Source organism: Canis lupus, chromosome 4 (genome assembly GCF_003254725.2).
Source record: "Canis lupus dingo isolate Sandy chromosome 4, ASM325472v2, whole genome shotgun sequence".
Lineage (NCBI taxonomy): Eukaryota > Metazoa > Chordata > Mammalia > Carnivora > Canidae > Canis > Canis lupus.
Genome location: NC_064246.1, coordinates 85,734,701 through 85,754,992, shown reverse-complemented (window position 1 = coordinate 85,754,992; position 20,292 = coordinate 85,734,701).

Below are 20,292 nucleotides of genomic sequence, written 5' to 3'. Positions count from 1 at the left end.
CTAATATTAATCTACTATAGGTCACATTTACAGATATGTGTATTTTGGGATATTGTATATCTATAATATGAAAACCAAGACCTTTTTTTCCAAACAACAACAACAACAACAACAACAACAACAAAACAACCTCATATAAAGACTGCTTTAAAGGGAAAGAAGATCAACAAGTTGGAAATTCTTATATGAATAACTTACAGCAAGAAGGCCATGGAACAATGACCAGACATTACTAATAGGAAAAGATAAACAACTAATGAGTCCAATATTCCCAGAAAAGAAATAATTTATCAGGAAAAAAAGGAGAGATAATTTGGGATATAGAGTGGGTCATAGGATATATAACCATATGTTCTCTATAAAGATACAATTGAACTAAAAGTAAGTGTCGATTTGAGGATTAGTATTTTAATTTTTTTAAAGATTTTATTTATTTATTCATGAGAGAGACGAGAGAGAGGCAGAGACACAGGCAGAGGGAGAAGCAGGCTCCGTGCAGGGAGCCCAATGTGGGACTCGATCCCATGACCCCAGGGTCACGCTCTGAGCTGAAGGCAGATGCTCAACTGCTGAGCCACCCAGGCCTCCTGGGTATTAGTACTTTAGACAATAGTGATCAATTAATATTGTAGTTTGAGTAGCCAAATATAAAAATACTTGTAATAGAGTAAAATCTATTAAAAATTATTTTGAAGCAGGAAAAAAATAAAAGAATAGAAGGTGAATGGTTAACAAATAAATATTTTAAATCATCTGAAAATAAATCTAAGAGATGAGGCAGAGAGTTCGGGCTGATGCAAAGTTGTGGTGACAGTAAAGGTATAGAACAATCAAATATACTTCAAGAGAATGGTAGTTTGATATGTTAATATAATAATCCATAATTTACATTGAATTCTGGCTGTTAAAGATCATCTATATGCTGGTGAAATGGAAATACTGGTGTATTTCCAAATTTTAAAGATGTGAGGGCACGAGAAAGAGAAAGATGAGATGGAGAGAAGGAGTGAAAAAAGAAAAAAAAAGCAAACAAGCATTAAAGTAAGGAGAAGAAAGACTGAAAAAACAAAATCTCTTAAATAATAAGCATAAAACTAGAGTTCTATCCCAATTATGCAAAATTTGGAGCCAAAAGTGTTCAGTAACTTAGGTCAATCATTTTATCACTATAAACATTCATACTTCTCAGATATAGGTGCTCCGTGATATTTCTGTAAGTGATTTATGTGCAGTTTCTACGGTTCTTTGGTGGCTTTAAAAATGTACTATTCTCATATAAGAATGATAATAATGGGGGATCCCTGGGTGGCGCAGCGGTTTGGCGCCTGCCTTTGGCCCAGGGCGCGATCCTGGAGACCCGGGATTGAGTCCCACGTCGGTCTCCCTGCATGGAGCCTGCTTCTCCTCTGCCTGTCTCTGCCTCTCTCTCTCTCTGTGTGACTATCATAAATTAAAAAAATAAAAATAAAAAAATATAATGATAATAATGTCATCCTGATAGCCCCTGATATAGCTAGAGCCACATGCCTCCATAAACTGTGGACAGGATGAACATGGAGTTTGCTTTCACTCAGAAAAGGAAAGGAACTCAACCAAACAGGTAAGGTTTATTGATCTGTGATCTGAAATATCACATGGGTGTGCTAATGCTAACTCAGCTACTGTGTGCTGCACAATCAGATACGAGGAGGAGAGTCAAAGTCAGTTTTGGTTAGGGCAAATACCTTTAATGCACTGCCTATTTGTGGCATCTTGTCAGATAATCTCTTTCCAGAATTAGTCAAGCCACCAGTGAGGGTATTATCATCACAGATCAGTTTCCAGAAGGAAAACAGTAAAATATTGCTTTAAATTTCATGTTATTGGGGCACCTGGATGGTGCAGTCAGTTAAGCATCTGACTCTTGACTTTGGCTTAGGTCATGACCTTGGTGTTGTGAGATCCAGATTAAGAGTCTCTCTCTCCCTCTCTCTCTGCCCCTCTCCTGCTCACATTCTTTCTCTCTCTCTCAAAAAAATAAATAAAATAAAATAATAAAATAAAATAATAAAATAATAAAATAAAATAATAAAATAATAAAATAAAATAATAAATAAAATTCAGGTTATTAAGATCTCTAATTTTAACAGAGATATCCAAAAAACATGTTGTGGGAATCATCATATAAAATGATGGATGTAGTCAATTTAGAACACCTCAAAAAAAAAAAAAAAAAAGAACACCTCAGTACAGCTCCGTCTATCATGTTTGGGTCATCAGAAACAATGGGTAAGGGGCCCCTGGGTGGGGCTCAGAGGTTGAGCATCTGCCTTTGGCTCAGGTCTGATCTCGGGTGCAGGGATCAAGTCCCACATTGGGCTCCATGCAGGGAGCCTGCTTCTCCCCCTGCCTATATATCTGCCTCTCTCTCTCTGTGTCTCATAAATAAATAAAATAAATATTAAAAAAAGACTAATTGTTTGAAGTCCAAAATATGGAGTTGCGTGTTATTTTTCATTTTGTTTTGATTTGTTTTTTCATGAGAAACCAGCCAAGGCAAATTTACAAAAAAGATTTAAAATAATTAGGCTTCAAAAATGTTCAGTAGCAATACTAATCGTATTTTATTGAAAAATATTTATGTGTATGAGATAAGAACATTAAATATTTTATGTGATTAGAAACTAATATTTCAGCCTAAGGAGGGAGAGACATAAATCAAGGTAAAATACTTTGTTACTAAGTTTGAAGTGGAATGTACTATAAATCCATGATTTTTTCTTCTAGAAATTTAACAAAAGAAAATTCAATAAATAAATACATGAATGAATGAACAATAAATCTATGTAATGTTTGGAAAAATGTTCATATATAAATATACTCATATCTCTATGTATAGGTAGGTAGATACATTTGCTACCAGGAAATGTCATTTTGTCATACTCTAGACACTATATATGTAACATTTCATTCTTCAGAACAATGTCATTAATTGTTAGTATTATTTCAAAAAAAGATTGTGTTATCTCATTACGGACATGGGCAAACTCAGATTCAAAGAGCCTCAGCTATGGCGACTCTCAAGGCCACTACGCATCTGTAGAACAATGCTCTGCACGCTTCCTGTGCCTGTTATCCATTTAATTAAAGTTTGCCATCCAATCAGGCTACCAATTGTAAGTAAATGGAAAGCAAAGACTTATAAAATGGTTAATTCTTTAAAAGAAGTCAGAAGACAAGTCCCTCTATTTTTTAATTTTTTAAAAAATATTTTATTTATTTATTCCTGAGAGACACAGAGAGAGGCAGAAACACAGGCAGAGGGAGAAGTAGGCTCCATGCAGGCGGCCTGATGCGGGACTTGATCCCGGGACCCGGGGTCATGTCCTGAGCCAAAAGCAGATACTCAACCCCAGAGCCATCCGACAACCCAAGTGCCTCTATTCTTAACCAGCATCATTGCCATGACCAAAATAGCATGTTGTTATATGTATAATTTTTCTACTTGCTGTATGCAAAACTTAATTCCATGGATATTGATTCTAATAAGCATTTTTTCCTCTATTATACATTACAGTTCACACAGAATGACATACATGAACCTCTTGTCCTCTAGCATGGCACTTCAGGGATAAACAAGTCAAAATCTGGTGACCACGTCTTTTTTGTATATACGTTACCAGAGTGCCAAGAGCTGATTCATACCCTGTACATAATTGGTTTCATCCAAGTGTAAAGCAAAGAAAAAAAAAAAAATCTGCAGCCAGACAAATGTGATAGTAGTTGGGCAAGGCCCAACATGTTTTCTGATAAAAGAGTTTTGCCAACAGCTCATACTGCTTTTTCTCAGTGCCTGATATTTGTCATAACATTTGCAGCTATGTTTTACAAGCTTTGGAGAAAGTGTAATATATTTTTTTTTTCCTAAACTAGGAGTGCAACTTTCCATGATGCCTTAGTTTTTATGGTCTCTTCTCTGCATTTAGAAATATAATTCATCCATTTTAAACTTGCAAGTGTTACTTTGCGCTTATTCTGTGTAAAACTACAATTGCTTTCTCAGAGAGCAGCAAGCAATGCTGTTTTGAAAATGATATGAAACTTTAGTGGCTCCATGCTACTATTTATATGGTTGCCAAGAAAAGACACTGGGATCTGGAGCAAATGCAGCTCCACATCAATGAAGATCTTTTTCTCCATATTTTCATAATCAGGCCTATCTTTGCATTTTCATTTTTCAGGTGACGGGCAACTTTTTGGAGCCCCAGGCTTTATTATCCTACCAGATCTTGGAGTTCTGTTGACCATTTTACATTTATGATATTTTCCATTACAGTTGTTCTGTTATTCTTCCCATCACTAATGTTATGCTATAGCAAAGCGTCCCTGAATCCTGATGGATCCTTGTGAGTCAGAATAATACAGCACAGTAATAGCAATGAAGTAAACAACTCTAATAAATATAAACATTAATGCCAATTATGCTAATCTAAACCCAGTGAAGCTGTATAGTTAGCTATCTTAGAGCCTGTGCACCTTTTCAGGACGTGATAAAACCATTGCAGGATTCTTAGGAAATATTATTTGTGTTTTATTTCAAAAGGGTGAAATGTAGATACAATAAGAATGATTTCATCATAGTAGTCGCTAAAAATGCAACCTCCCTTCCCACCATATTGCAGAGCGTGAAGCACCTTTAGCAGTTCACAGAGAAATCTTGAGATCCTACAGAGTTCAGGCCTTCAAATTTCAATGATTCCATCATACTATGGGAGTCCAAGGTGGTTAGGAATTTTACAAAAGAAAAGAGATTCAAATTATTTTCAAACATACATAGAGGGAAGTATTAACATTCCACCAATTTGCTTAAATTTTCACCATTTTCACCATTATGACCAGGGAGTTTGTGTCCTTCCTTAGACATAATTGGGAATAATATAGCAGTTTGTTACACGGCACAAGGGAAAACAAGATATAACCTGGGACGTAGGTGATGGATGTTTGTATCATGGCTGCAATATGCATTATAACAAGCGCAACTTACCCAAAACTTTGAGATTGTTATTAAGAGGTACTTAATAAATTTGTAAATTTGTATCTGAAATGAGTAACCCGAGTCATCAGCTAGATACCATAATTTCATTCATGTCCTTAAAGTAAGGTTCTAGTATTTGAAAGATATTACAGCTGGATATTCAGAAAAAGTAACTGTGCTTCACGAACTGTTTTCTCTCAATAGGGGTCTGCATTACCAAGTTTGGGATTGCCTGTGATCAGACCAAAATATAAGAGGATTATAAACCCCAAATACTCCTGTTTATACTTTTTTTTTTTTTTTGAGAGAGAGAGAGAAAGAGAGAGGGGGATAGCAGAGAGAGAGCAAGAGGGAGAGAGGGAATCTTAAGTAGGCTCCATGCCCATTGCGGAGTCTGAAGTGGGGCTTGATCTTGTAACCCTGAGATTATGACATGAGCTAAAATCAAGATTTGGATGCTTTAACCTACTGAGCCACCCAGGAGCCCCTCCTGTTAATACTTTTTAATCTATTTATAAAAATCCTGTCCTATATAAAAAATTTCAGTTTAATTAATATATTTACAAATCACATAGCAGATTTGACCAGAAGTATAATTTTAAATATCTTTCATGCAATAAAAATATATAATATGTATATTTATGCATAATATATACATCAAAATTTAAAAATATTCCTCAGTGATGCCTTTCGTATATCACCAAATAGTTTACATATTCTTTTATGTAAAGAATTCAAATATTTTACATGTTATTTTTAAGTATATAAAACACATATTTAAAAAGGGTCTTTTTTTCATGACAAATTGGACAAGGTTAAGTGTGTTTTAAATTATATTCAAATTATTTTGGAAAAATGATCCTATATAGATATTGGACATATTCTTCATAAAACATCGCAAAAATAGTATGTGTGTCCATATACACACATTCACACAAACACGTTCAAAAAGCCACTGAAAATCTATGAAATTATCTGGCCTTAAAAGCCTTTTATGATGGTTTACGATCTGCTCACCTACATTGGAGATATTATTGGTTACACACAAAAATCATTTCTTTTTTAATTAATGTATTTCACCTTGAGTAACTAAATAAAAGTTTTATAGTTAGAAATAAGTGAGTTTGAATGTTGATATTAGAATATTTATTTTCTCCTCTAATCGAAGTGCTTTATGGTATTTGGAGAATGGCATTTAGAAGTAATCTCTGATACTGTTCCAAAGTTTCGATCATTCATTCTTATAATGGTAGTTTTTCTATATGACTATTGTCTTTTAATCATTTCAAGTGAAAGGGCATGTGCCAGTTTATTAAATATTGTTGAATTGGTGTCTGGTAAGACCTCAGCTCTATAGGTTGTGGACAAGAAACTATTTTCTATTTCACTGTGCTACCTCACACATTTGAATCAGCATTACACAGGGTCTTAGATTTGTGTATTCTTTCCATGTCCAGAGACCTACTTTTGATAATGGCTTCTAACTCTCATATAAATATTATTAATGAATAAGTAAAAAGAAAGTATGTTTTATAGCAAAAATGGGTTTACGGAAGTATAACATTTGGTTAATTGTATATTCCATAACATTGGAAAATATCCTAATTACAAAATATCTGATAATGCCACGTATCATAGGTAATGGGTAATGAATAAAATGTTTATGAGCATCATTCCCTTATGTCTCTTCACATGGTATTTTCCTTGTGTGTGTGTGTGTGTGTGTGTGTCTGTGCATGAAATTTCCTCTTTTTATAAAAATACCAGTCATATCAAATTAGGGACCATTCTAAGGATCTCTTTTCCAAGTAAGGTCACATTCATGAACTTAGGGATTAGGATGTCAACATTTTTTTAGGGGACACATTCAATTTATAACACCCAAGAATCATAATATGTGTGGTATACACAAGTCTCCTCATAGACATAAGCAGTGTCATCTACTTTGCTAGAGGAATCAGAAAGACAGCTATGAGACTCTGATGGTTTTGAGAACTGAAGAACATGAAAATATCTAGCAGGACGTTACTGAAAAGCATGTGAAATAATATGAGCATGACAACCAAAATTAAGAATTTTGCATATTTCAAATTAATGGAGGTGTTAAAGTAGGACCAGAGGTTTGGAAAGAGCAAACATAGACTGGGAATATGAATTTTTGATGAAAACAAATGAAAGCTCCCTTTGAGGACAAACTCCTGTCTTAAAGTGATACTGTTAGGAATAAAATCTAAACTAGATAGGATAAAGATAAGGAGAGGAGAGAAAAGAGATGAACAGATAAAAAGTGGGTGAGTAAATCAAAGGAGGCAAATAACACAAAGCGCTAAGACATATTTTTTTTATCACTTCTTTAAAACAATTGAAAAGCAAACTCTGAGTCCCTGAAGCTAAGAAAGCAATTCTATGCCCCAATCCCCGTTGAAAGTGCAAAATAATTCATATCACCTAAACATAAGAAACAGAAAAAAGATCGAAATTGCATCTGAGATAAAGCTATTGTAAGAAAAAAGGCCAAGAAGCAGAAGAAGGTCCCTCTAGACAATGAGGACTCATGACAAAAATGTGTCCATAAAACAGGAGAAAATTATAACCTGCCAAAGCAAAAAATGTACATAATTCAGTTATACAGGGAAGAGGCACTTTAGTTAAGGCTGCTGCAATGAGAGAGAGATTAGGCCCTGTTCTGATCTCCACTCCATTCAATCAAAGGGCCAAAGAGATTTTAAGAGTTGTGATCGGGAGGGGTCTCAGGTTATCTACATTTGCTAATCGTCTTACCCACAGAAAAGTAAACTTTCTCTTTTCTTCATGATAGGAGGCAGGTTTATAACTTGGAGCAAGGTAGCCACTGGAATTAGGCTCCTACCCTCCTACAGAAATTGGGACTTAGGGCCACTATATTCCTTGATGGCATATTTCAATGGGATGACTTTCAATTCTTTGAAAAAGACAGACCCGGGTTATAAAATTGGGAAGACGATTTTAAAAGAGCGAATAAATGACAATGATTTGTTTTCAAAAGTAAATGCTCTAAAAACAGAGAAAGAAGGGACCTCTGTGGACAGAGGCCATTTGGGTTCTGTAAGGGCCAGGATGGGATGGATGTCAGAAGTCTTGGGGTAAAATGAAGCCCGGGTACATTTTAGTCCGGCTGAGGGGAATGTAAAAGTCCTCTCAGTGACACCTGATGCTGTGTGGAGGCTAGCTACCATTTCTGATGAGGAAGAATGGGGAAGCTGCCTCACCTAGGCTTCCTGATTCTGGATCGAGCAGCACTGATCCCACCTCCTAGCCTCCTGGTCACCTTCTCCTCTCAAGAACCATCTCCACCTCTAGAAGATGGTCTCCAATGGCTCTGAGGACTGCATCGAGAGAGTCAGGCCCCTTGCTACTCCCTCTCACAGAATATGGACCCTGGGCCCTGAGAGAATCTTCACTGAATTTCTTTCCATCCCACTCACTTCTACTGCCACTGAGAGTGGGTTCCCTCAAGAGGAAAGAAGTTCAGGCATCTCCCAAGGGAAAAGGGAGGGAGACTTGGTCACACACTCATCAAAGCTCTGCACATCTGTGGCTCCACCCCTTGGGCTGTTGCACACTCACTGCCCCCTTGAAATCCCTAGACTCCCACTCTGACCTGCCCCACACACTTCTTGGACCTAAGGGCTTCTCTCTCAAGATCTCACACTTTACCACCCACCCAACCTGGGGCTTCAGCCACACTGGTGAAAACTGGAGCTGGGGTGCTCACAGAGCCTGCTCACTATGCTCAGTTTCCATGCACAGACATGACACTCCTCACCTTCCCTGCTCCCCAGAGATAGATGCAGACACACACAGAACATCATGTGGAGCGTCAGATGTGTGTGTTGCAGCATCAGTGGTGAAAGGCAGGCTATTGCTCAAGAGACCAGGACTAGAGGGGCATCTGGGTCATTTGATAGGTTAAGAGTACAGATTCTGATTTTGGCTCTGGTTGTAATCTCGAGATCATGAGACAGAGCCCCTCGGGGCTCTGTGCTGGGTGTAGAGGCTGCTTAAGATTCTGTTTTAAAATATCTGATAATGCCACGTATCATAGGTAATGGGTAATGAATAAAATGTTTATGACCATCATTCCAATAATTTCTTTCTCAGAAAGGGAAGAAAAAAACATGGAGAATGATGGGAAAGGCTTTTTCCAAATGGCATCAATAAAAGCACCCTGGGAAGGATATAGGTGTGGAGAAGAAAGCAATACCAGAGAGTGAAGGTCTCTTGAAAAGATATGATTACCCACATTCAATAGTGAAGGGATTTCAGGAAAGGAAGAATTGAAAAGAAAGTGACAAAAAAAGAGAGATACTATTATATACAAACAGCTCATAGATTCCATAAAGAAAAGTTCCAAACTATTTCTCTGAACCAAATATAACATTTATGTCACAACCCAACAAATGCTGCTCCAGAGAGAAAATAAAGTCTTATAAGACATGTAACTGTCAATGAAATAAATGCTAAAAATGATATTGGCAGAAAAAAATCCCAAGGCACTTTGCAATAATCCACTCATCACAGCCAATTGTAGTTTATTCTGAGAACACAGCTGTGAAACTCTGTTAGTATAACCCATTACATAAGAACAAAACTGTACTGTCACCTCCATACATATAAACAAAACATTTGACAAAAGTCATAACCATTCATGTTAAAATCACTTCCAAAAAATGTACACAGATATTCCTCAGTCCAACAGACATCTTATTTCACAAGGAAATATTAGTGTCTTTCCCACTAAACTCTAGAGCAAGAAAAAAATCATCCCACATCTCTTCTAATGTTCAAAACCATCACCATTTAGAGTAGAAAACATAGATAGAAAACAAGATAAGCACTGCTAAATAAGAGGTAAACAAATCTCTCCTAGGAGTTGATATGATCACATATGTGGAAGACCCAAGAGAATCAATTACAAAACAGTGCACCAAAAAGAGAATTTAGTATATAGATGTTTTAAAATTAATACCTAAAGTCAAACCTCTGCATATATGGGAAAAATGGCTTGATATTATACCAGAAGAAGATATCTATTTATGGTAACAAAAAGAAAAATCAAACACCTACGCAGGAACTTAATATGGAATATGGAAATATGAAAAATATATATATGTTGGTTATTTGAATCCAATGACAATCCTGGAAAAATATGTATGTGCGTTTATTGTAATATGAATAATAGCAAAGGATTTGAAACAGCTTGAATAACCCATAAGAGGAATCTAGGTAAATGATATCGCATAACCATCAGTGGGATGCTTTGCAGCCATACAAAAAATAAAGAATATCTCTTTACTAGTATTTCTAACAGTATCTAAGATAAATTGTTATGTTTTTAAAAAAAGTAAAGTCAAATATAAATAAGATGCTACTCTTTCATATAAGAAACATAAATCTAAAATGTAAATTAAAATAAAAATATATAGGGGTATAGAGTGGAAGCATAGTTACATTTAAGATATTTAAAAAAATATTTTGTTTTGTTGATTAGGCTTTGGATCCATGTAAATATTTCACGCAAATATAAAACAATTCATTTTCAAAATCTAAAATATAGATCTATATAAAATAATAAATTATGTTAATAAGAAACTACTATAACCTAGATGGCAATAAAATGCATAAATGAAATTCACAAATAACTTTAAAACACAGTAATTTGACAAATATTCCTAATAAAATAAACCTTGAAAAAATAAACTATAATAATAATGAATTTTTTCTTAATTATGTTGTTGAAGATTGTAGCTGTTTTGTTATATTAAAGCTGTTATATGAATGTTGTAGATTAAGCAATGAGTAATTATACCAAAATGTCAGCTTTTTATTCACAGGAGAAAGGTGACACTAATATAAGAGCTCTTGTAAAAACTTGTATTATGAGCTTGAATTAGAATTACTTTTATAAATGCATTATGCATTTTATTTTTCATAAACCACACTGATTTCTTAATTCTGACCATGGGAAATGTTCACCAGTACCCAGGTTACAGTATCTAAACTTCCCAGAAGCTATCAGAGACTGAGAATTTCCAGGACTTGGGCTACAATCGTAGAAAAGCCAAAAAATACCACATTGTTTCAGAAAGTAAGGAAGCTTTCAAAGACCCCTGGATCATGTCAAAGGATTTCTATGGAGCCAACTGAGAAAAGCTCCTACAGGCAACAGTTGGAAAATTGCACATCAATATGAATAAAGAATGCAACAGATGAATATACTTCAAATATATTTAAATCCATCATTGATACAAGGAGAGAGGAAAAAATGCCCTCATTGCCTAACTCTGTAGGAAGCTAGAGAACCAACTTAACTTTCTTTGAAAACTCATATATAGGCCATGAATTAAACATATATGCTACTCTGCTGTGTGAACAACACCTCAGAGTAACCAATAGTTAATGACGAACATTCCATTTTTTACATAGAGTTGTTCTGGGTTATAATGGACATGGGATGGATAATTAGAATATTACCATTTAAAAGCATCTAATAATCGTAGAGATTTTGGCATCTTCCAGCAACAAGAGAGATAGTGGAAGGGAGGGAAAGAGGAGAGGAGGAAGGAAGGAAGGAAAAAGAAGAAAGAAGAGGAATACTAGGAGAAAGCCCTGCTAAATACTCAATCTGAATGTGATCATGTGACAATAAGTTCATGGAAATGTAGAGATTAGAGGAAAATATTAAATGACAAAATGATAATAAAGTTAGCAAAATGAAGATTATCAAAAAATTCTTGAGGACAATCAAACCAATTTTTTCAGTAAACTAATTTCTAGTTAAAAGAGACCAAGAAGACCTATCAAGTGACTATAGCATTTGGACCTTGTTTGCATTCCTATTCAAACAAGGAACTGTAAAAAAATGTTTATGCGACATTTGGGAAAATCTTAATATTAGTTAAATATTTGATTATTTAAAAATATTATCAATTATTTATGACTGATAATGTTATGTGCTTCTGTGTGCGGGGACTCTTTATCTCCTAGAGATACATGTCAAGATATATCCTTTTATAAAAAAATATTGCTTGATATCTGGGATTCCCTTAAAAAGGGAATTTTCCAGAAGTGAAAGAGGGTTTTGAGTATAGAATAGAAGAAATAGTGTTACCATCAACTGATAATCATTGAAAGTTGGCTGATGGGTAAATGGATATTCATTCTGTTAATACTTTGATTTTTTTAAAAGATTATTTATTTATTTATTTATTTATTTATTTATTTATTTACTTATGAGAGTGAGAGAGAGAGAGAGGCAGAGACACAGGAGGAGGGAGAAGCAGGTTCCATGCCGGGAGCCTGACATGAGACTCGATCCCAGGACTCCAGGATCACGCCCTGGACCAAAGGCAGGCACTAAACCTCTGAGCCACCCAGGGATCCCAATACTTTGATTTTTATATAATATTTTAACTTTGTATCACAAAGGTGAAAATAATTATTTTACCAGAATTAGAATAATATTTGTCATTTGAAAGTAATATTTATTTATTTAGTACTATGATTTAGAAAAATCAACAAAAATTATCATCAGTTGAAATAATTACTAAGGAGAGAAGCAAACTATCTTTTGAGCACCAGCAATGGACAAGTCATGTGACTTCACATGTTATCGTAGTTATTATATGTATTATTGCCATGAGATTGTCATATTTTAAAACATTTTACAGGATGGGAACAAAGTATTGGAAGTTTGTGAATCAGCTGGATACAAACCACACGGATTTGAAGTCTATTTTATTATCTAGGGCCAGAGAACAACCTCTCCATAGACGTTGCTCCTGCCCTTCTTTACATCATCTGATGTTTGTGTCTTATGTTTGAAATGCCATTGAATTTAAAAGTTCACATAAACTCATGTTTCTAAATACATAGAGACTTCTATTTTGAATAATTTTGCTCATCAAATAATCTTTGACTATTAGAATCATCTCAAAATTTTATTTCCAGGAAAACATTCAAAAAAATATAATTCATGTTTAAAATGTTCCCAGTAAAAGACAGCAAAACCATAGGGACAGGAACTTACACACACACATACTCTTGGCATAAGCATAAATTGACAAAATCAAACATTACGAAGAATATATTGTTGCTACCAATTAGATATGACAATGTGCATGGCCTTCAACTGCAGATTTCTAGTTGCTCGTGCATATCCCATCTATGCGTACAGACAAGGATTGCATGTACAAGAACGTTCATAGTTGTGCTATTTGCAATGAGAAAACTTTGAAATATTATCCATGAATAGGATAAATGATTTGATTTATTCAATTCAAGAATATGGAGGAATGAAAACTAACTTGATTCATGTGATTAATAAAAACAAACCTACAAATTACTATTCATACACACATTACAGAAGTATATGTGCAAAAAGATACAATTTTCATAGGTTTTTAGAGATTATTTCTTAATTTATTTGAGAGAAAGTGCAAGAAATGGGGGGGCAGAGGAAGATAGAAAGAGAGAGAATCCTCAAACAGAGTCCCCACTGAGCACAGAGCCTATAAGGGGCTCCATCCTGGGACCCAGAAATCATGACCTGAACTGAAATCAAGAGTTCAATGCTAACCTGTTGAGCAACTAGTTGTCCCTCACAGATTTTTAAATCCACACAATTAGTACCTGATGCTTTTATAGCTACCTATATATGAAAATGTGCAAACAATAATGAGAAAGAAATATATTCCCACTTGAACACGGGCAAACTGGTGAGATGTAAAAGGTAATAAAATCAAGGATGGATTAAAAGAGATATTTTAATGGCATCTCTAATATTTTATAGACATATTTATTGATGTATAATTCATATGCTCTAAAAATTCACCTGTCTAAAGTGTACAATTCTATGATTTAAAAAATATTTATGGAATTATGCAACAAGCACTATAATTTAAGTTTAGAGACTTTTCATCATTCTAAAAAGAAACTTTATACACATTTTAGCAATAATACTTTATTATTAAAATCAAAATGATATGAAGCCAAACATGGTAAAATAGGTCATGCATGTGTTATGCTTTGGGATGTTGTGTTTATTATTCTTTGCATCATTTGCATGTTAAAATGCTTTCATCTAAAGCAAATCAATACAAATCACACAGATGGGATAGATGTAAAGTTTTGGTCCTCAAGGCTACTACAAGGCTAAGGGAGAAGTTGATAGGAATAGGCTCTTTTTCTTCACTCTGTCCTCATAATCTATAATCCCTCTCACTGTACAACTAGAGTCAGATACCTGAACAGCTTCAGGGCCAATTCCAGCGTCAAGCCCTGAAACATAAGTATTAGACATAATATAATTTCAAAACTTTGTTAAATTTATTTTTTTCCAATATACGTGCAAGAATGAATTCTAAGACTAAAGAAAAACTTGACTTTTTATTAGGCTTAAAACTGCATTTAGTCATATAATTAGCCTACGGCATGATTTTTTTATTTCAGTTTGTTTCTAACCCTTCGACCTGTTTTTGCAAAAATGTAGGCTCAGGAGTGGCCCATGATCAATGGAATTACAATGTCAATTATTCATTGGGTTCATCAATAATAATGTTGGAGTATATTATCTCTGGGGACACTTCTATCAGTCTCTGGATTATGTCTACTCACAGAGCCCAACAAACACTCCTTTCATGAGAAGCTTGAGAATTACTTTGGTGAAGCTCATAACGTAGTTGGGTTGTGCTCTAATGATCTGGAGTTATCATAGAAGGCATTGCATTTCAGTTGGCCTTTCTGGTTTTCAGGGATAATAGACACCAAAAGCCAGAAGGAACAATATTGATACAACTCTACCACAGGATGGATTCAGAATTATCTGACCATTATAATTGTTGATGCTAACTAATACATTATTGTGCCTCAACATCAAAAAAGATAGAAATAATCTAATGTCCTTCCCGACAGGTATAAGTATGAAAATTCCAACATTATTTTGAACCAATGTAACAGTCACCTAATTCCTACACCTTTGCCTTTACCGTCATCAATTCGTGAATAGAAGAGGGCTTAAGCACTCTTCTGGAAACATGTATATGTTTCCACATATATTGTTAATATCCCCACTAGATTTCTCAGAATTATGGCAATTTTACAAGAAAAATAAACTCTAAGGGTGTTGAGACAGTAATTTTGATCTTGCACTTATTATAGGAGCAGGGTGTTCCCAAGGAGGTCTAGCAGTCAGGGTGGAGCTTTGTAAAGTTCGGGCGATATGTGAACCTTTGACAAGTACAACTTGATGGTATTCTAGATAAGATCCTTGCTTGTTTCTTAGTTTTTAAGTTCAGCATTATAATACATATCATAGTAACCAAATAAATCCATCTACTGTCTTGTTGGGCCATAAAATTAAGAACAATTTTGATAGGAAAGAGCATATTAAATCCTTCGACTTTCTCCTCTTTTCTAAAATAATAAACCCAAATCAATACTATATGACAGTTTCCAAGGAAATGAGCTCCATCTTCTAAAATGAATTCATGGGTCTTGATTAAAAATAAGCAATCATTTTTAAATGTAAATATTTCTAAGCAAAAGTACAAATTACAATATATTTTTATAAGTTTAATCACATCATTGCTACAAAATGCAGCTCTTGCCAGATGTAGTCTTTTTATGGTTCATATCAGTAGAGCTTTAGGAACATAATGGGTAGTTTTGTAACTAATGAATGTCTATTTTTTTCTACTAAAATAAGCCAAAAACTCTAGAAATGCCTTTACTCCCTAAAATCTTGCAAGGAAGTACAGTTTCCCTCTCTCAGCACTGAAATTATATGACTATATTGGTTTTCCATTGCTGCTGTAAGGAACTATCACAAACAAACTTAGTGACTAAGCATGATACATGTTTTTTTTTAAAGATTTTATTATTTATTTAAGAGAGAGCATGAGCAGGGTTGGGTAGCTGAGGGGGATGGAGAAGCAGATTCCCTGCTGAGCACAGAGCCCAACTTGAGACTCCCGTCCTGAGTTGGACCTTGAGATCATGACAAGATCCTGGGATAGAGGACCCTGGGTCCTGGAATAAAGGCAGATGCTTAAGCACCCAGGCATTCCAGCATGACATATATTATCTGATAGTTCTATAGGCTAGAAGTTTGGATTTCCTTTATTATTTTCCTACCTCATGATTCAGAGGCTGAAATCCAGCTGTGGGCTCACCTGAACTCATATCTAGAGCTTGTAGGGAAGAGTGTGCTTCTAGGCCCATTCAGGTCATTGGCAATATCTATTGCTATGTTTGGGAAAGCGGAAATCCCCATGTCCCTGATGGGTTTTTCCATGAACTTTCTTAAGATTGCCTGGAATCCACATTACACTGTATTCTCTGTCTTTAAACCAACAACAATATTTCTGCATTAATAAAAGAGAGGGTAAGAACCCTATGACCCTCCTAAGAGGTACAGAAAAAAACATTAGACTAAGTACAACATCCATTCTTGAAAAATCCCTCAACAAAGTAGGGAGAGAGGGACCATCCCTCAACATCATAAAGGCCATATCTGAAAAACCCACAGCTAACATCATCCTCAATGGGGAAAAACTGAGAGCTTTTCCTCTACATTAGGAACAAGACAGGTGTGTCCACTCTCACCATTGTTATTTAACATGGTACTTGATGTCCTAGCTTCAGCAATCAGACAAAAAAAAAAATAAAAGGCATCCAAACTGTCAAGGAAGAAGTCAAACTTTCACTATTTGTAGACATGAAACTCTATGTAGAAAAACCAGAAGACTCCACCAAAGAGTTGCTAGAACTGATACATAAATTCAGCAAATTTGTAGAACAAATTAATTCTATGTATGGAAATCTGTTGCATTTCTATATGCCAACAATGAAGCAGCAGAAAGAGAAATCAAGGAATCAATTCCATTTACAATCATACCAAAAACCATAGATACCAAGGAATAACTTAACCAAAGAGGTAAATGATGTGTACACTAAAAACTATGAACACTTATTTAAAAAATTAAAGAAGACACAAAGAAGTGGGAAAAAAATTCATGGTCATGGATTGGAACAAAAAATATTGTTAAGATGTCTATATTGCCCCAAGCAAACTACACTTTTAATGCAATCCCTATCAAAATACCAATAGCATCTTTCACAGAGCTAGAACATTCTTAAAATTTGTGTGCAACCACAAAAGACCCCAAATAGCCAAAGCAACCTGGAAAAAAGAGAAGGAAAGAAAACCCGGAGGCATCACAATTCCAGACTACAAGACTGCAGTCAACTGGCACAAAACAGACACATCAATCAATGGAACAGAATAGAAAACCCAGAAATGGACCCACAACTATATGATCAACTCATCTTTGACAAAGGAGGAAAGAGTATCCAATGGAAAAAAAGTCTCTTAAACAAGTGGTGTTGGGATAACTGGGCAGCAAGATGCAGAGGAATGAAGCTGGACCACTTCCTTGTACCATACACAAAACTGAATTCAAGAGACCTCATTCTTTGGGTCTCTCTGACTTCCTCAGCTATATATTCTGTCTCCACCTGGAGAAAGTTCTTTGTTATGGCTCTTATGGTTATATTTGGTCAATGCAGATAATCTAAAATAATACCTTTTTTCATGAAGACCATAACCACTTCAGCAAAGTCTCTTTTCTTATGCAATGTTGCATATTTACAGGTTCCAGGGATTAGGACATGAATATCTTTGAGGTGGGAAGAGGGACGTTTTTCTGCCTACTGTGGTGGCTTTGGGCTCTAGGACACAATTTCAGTCACAGGGATCTTAATGGCTAAGCATTCCAGACGTTATAAATTTTCTGCAGAGCAAAAACAATCAAATAGCACAACAACCGCTACTATAGTTCCCTTAGTCAGAACCTTAAGGTGGGAGACAATCCCAACATATTGCAACATGCACATCATAATATATGATACCTAGATTGTGTCTTCTAGAGGTCACAATATTTTGGGCAGGAAGAAGCACGGAGGAAACTTAAATGTATATTACTAAGTGAAAGAAGCCTATCTTAAAAAAAAAAAAAAACTACATAGTGCATGATTCTAATTATATGGGCTTTGGTAAAGGAAAAAGTACAGAGACAGTGTAAAAAAAAAACTGGTGGGGCAGCCCGGGTAGCTCAGCTGTTTGGCACCTGCCTTCAGCCCAGGGTGGGATCCTGGAGACCCGGGATCGAGTCCCACGTCGGGCTCCCTGCATGGAGCCCGTTTTTCCTTCTGCCTGTGTCTCTGCCTCTCTCTGTTTCCCATGAATAAATGAATAAAATCTTTAAAAAATATGTTATATTGGGTAAATGCGGTGCTCTTAGTTATATGCATTTCTAAATTTTGAGCCCCCCGCCCTTAAATTAAAAATGCAATGCTTGCAAAGACTTGAGATTTTGGAAGTAACATATACACAATTAGATATGTTGCTCTCATAGATTTACTGAATGATTACCAGAGTTTTGAGACTTGATAGAATTTGAAAATAGAGAAGTTTCTTTATTTAACCTGAAATGCATTCGGCATCAAACATCCCACTGTCAGATTTAGAGGACCCAATGTTGCATAGGAAGTCTGAGGCAGAATAGGATATGTGTGGATCCTATGGTAAGTCATGACACAAGACTCATAAAAATAGTCCCCTAAAGCTTTATTCTGAAACTAGGCTCTCAGGAAAGTAATTATTCTTCTTTTGACACATAGCTCACGGATTGGTAGCCTAAGTGAAGAATGAATATCTAAACACTAGGGAAAAGGTAGCTATGTGATCTGAGTTGTCTGTCATGAAATAGACACTATCTCTGTACCTCACACAAAAATAAGATACAACCATTGTTTACAAATCAAGTGTAGGTGGCAATATGCCAAACCAGCTCCTGGAGCTTTGAGTTGCGTGAATACCTTGCTCAGTCTGTCAGTATACATACTCTGGCTAAGATGCCACTTCTCTCTTAATCAGCATCCAAATCCTCCTATGACCAGTTAACTTAATGTTGAAGCTAATTTGCATATCAGTCTGTAAGATACAACCCAAGCTGGCAGTGACCTGTCACATCTTTCTCTGCTTCAGCCTGGGAAGGCTTGAGAGGACAGTGGAATGAAGAAATTCTCCAAGATTAAAGAATTTGAAATTGTACATTTATTTTCAACTCATAATGGAGATAAGAGGTGACCTAATGTAAAGATTTAGGCTGATTTATTGGCAGTTTCTAAAAAGCACTATGATTTTCTGTAATTGCCCTTTATAGAATATTCTATCCAAAAAGAGCAAACATACATTCTTCCCAAGCACATACAGAACATTCACCAAGGTAGACCGTATTCTGACCCATGAGACATAAATGTAAAAGGATAGAGTTGTGAAAATATACACTCAGGCCTTACTGCACTGAAATTAGAAACCAATAACAGAAATATTGCTGTAAAATGATCAGCACTCACCTAGCATATAACGTGAGTACAACATTTGACATATGAATCAAAGACAATGTCTTGAGGAATTTTTAAAATACCATCTATACAAATCTGTAGGATGAAACAAATAGGAAATTTTAAAAAGCTTAAAAGAAATTAAAAGCATCAAATATATATATTAGAAAGTTAAAACTACTAAAGTCAATAATTGAATCTTCAGTTTTAGAAGACTTGGAAGGATAAGTGATATAAGGCTAAAGTAAGTAAAAGGAAATAAATAATAAAAATTAGAGCAGAAATCAATGTAATTCAAAACAGAAAATAATAGAGAAAATCAACAACGAATGACTACTTCTTTGAAAAGGTCAATAATGTTAATAAAAGTTTAGTTTGACTAAATGAGAAATAAAAGAGAAGACACAGAGAACCAGAATCGCATAAATTAAAGAGGAGTCCTCAATTTAATTAACTATAAATATTAAAATAATAATATATTAATACTATGAAAAACTTGTGCCCTGGAATTTGATAATTTAGGAAAAAAAATAAGTAAGAGCAATCCTTGAGAGGCACAAACACCAAAGCTTGTAATAGGAGAAATTGATAATCTAAATATATCTCTTTCTATTACAGACTTCGGATTAAAACTAAATAATCTTTCAAAAAATAAATTTCTGGGTATAGATAGATTATTGGTGAATTCTTCTTTAAAGAAGAAACGATTGAAGAATTCTTTTCAATCTCTTCCAAAAAAATAGAAGCAAAAGAAGCACTAATTCATTCTAAAAGACTAATGTTCCCCAAATGTTAGCTATTACTTCATATTACAAGATATGAAGATCAAGGTA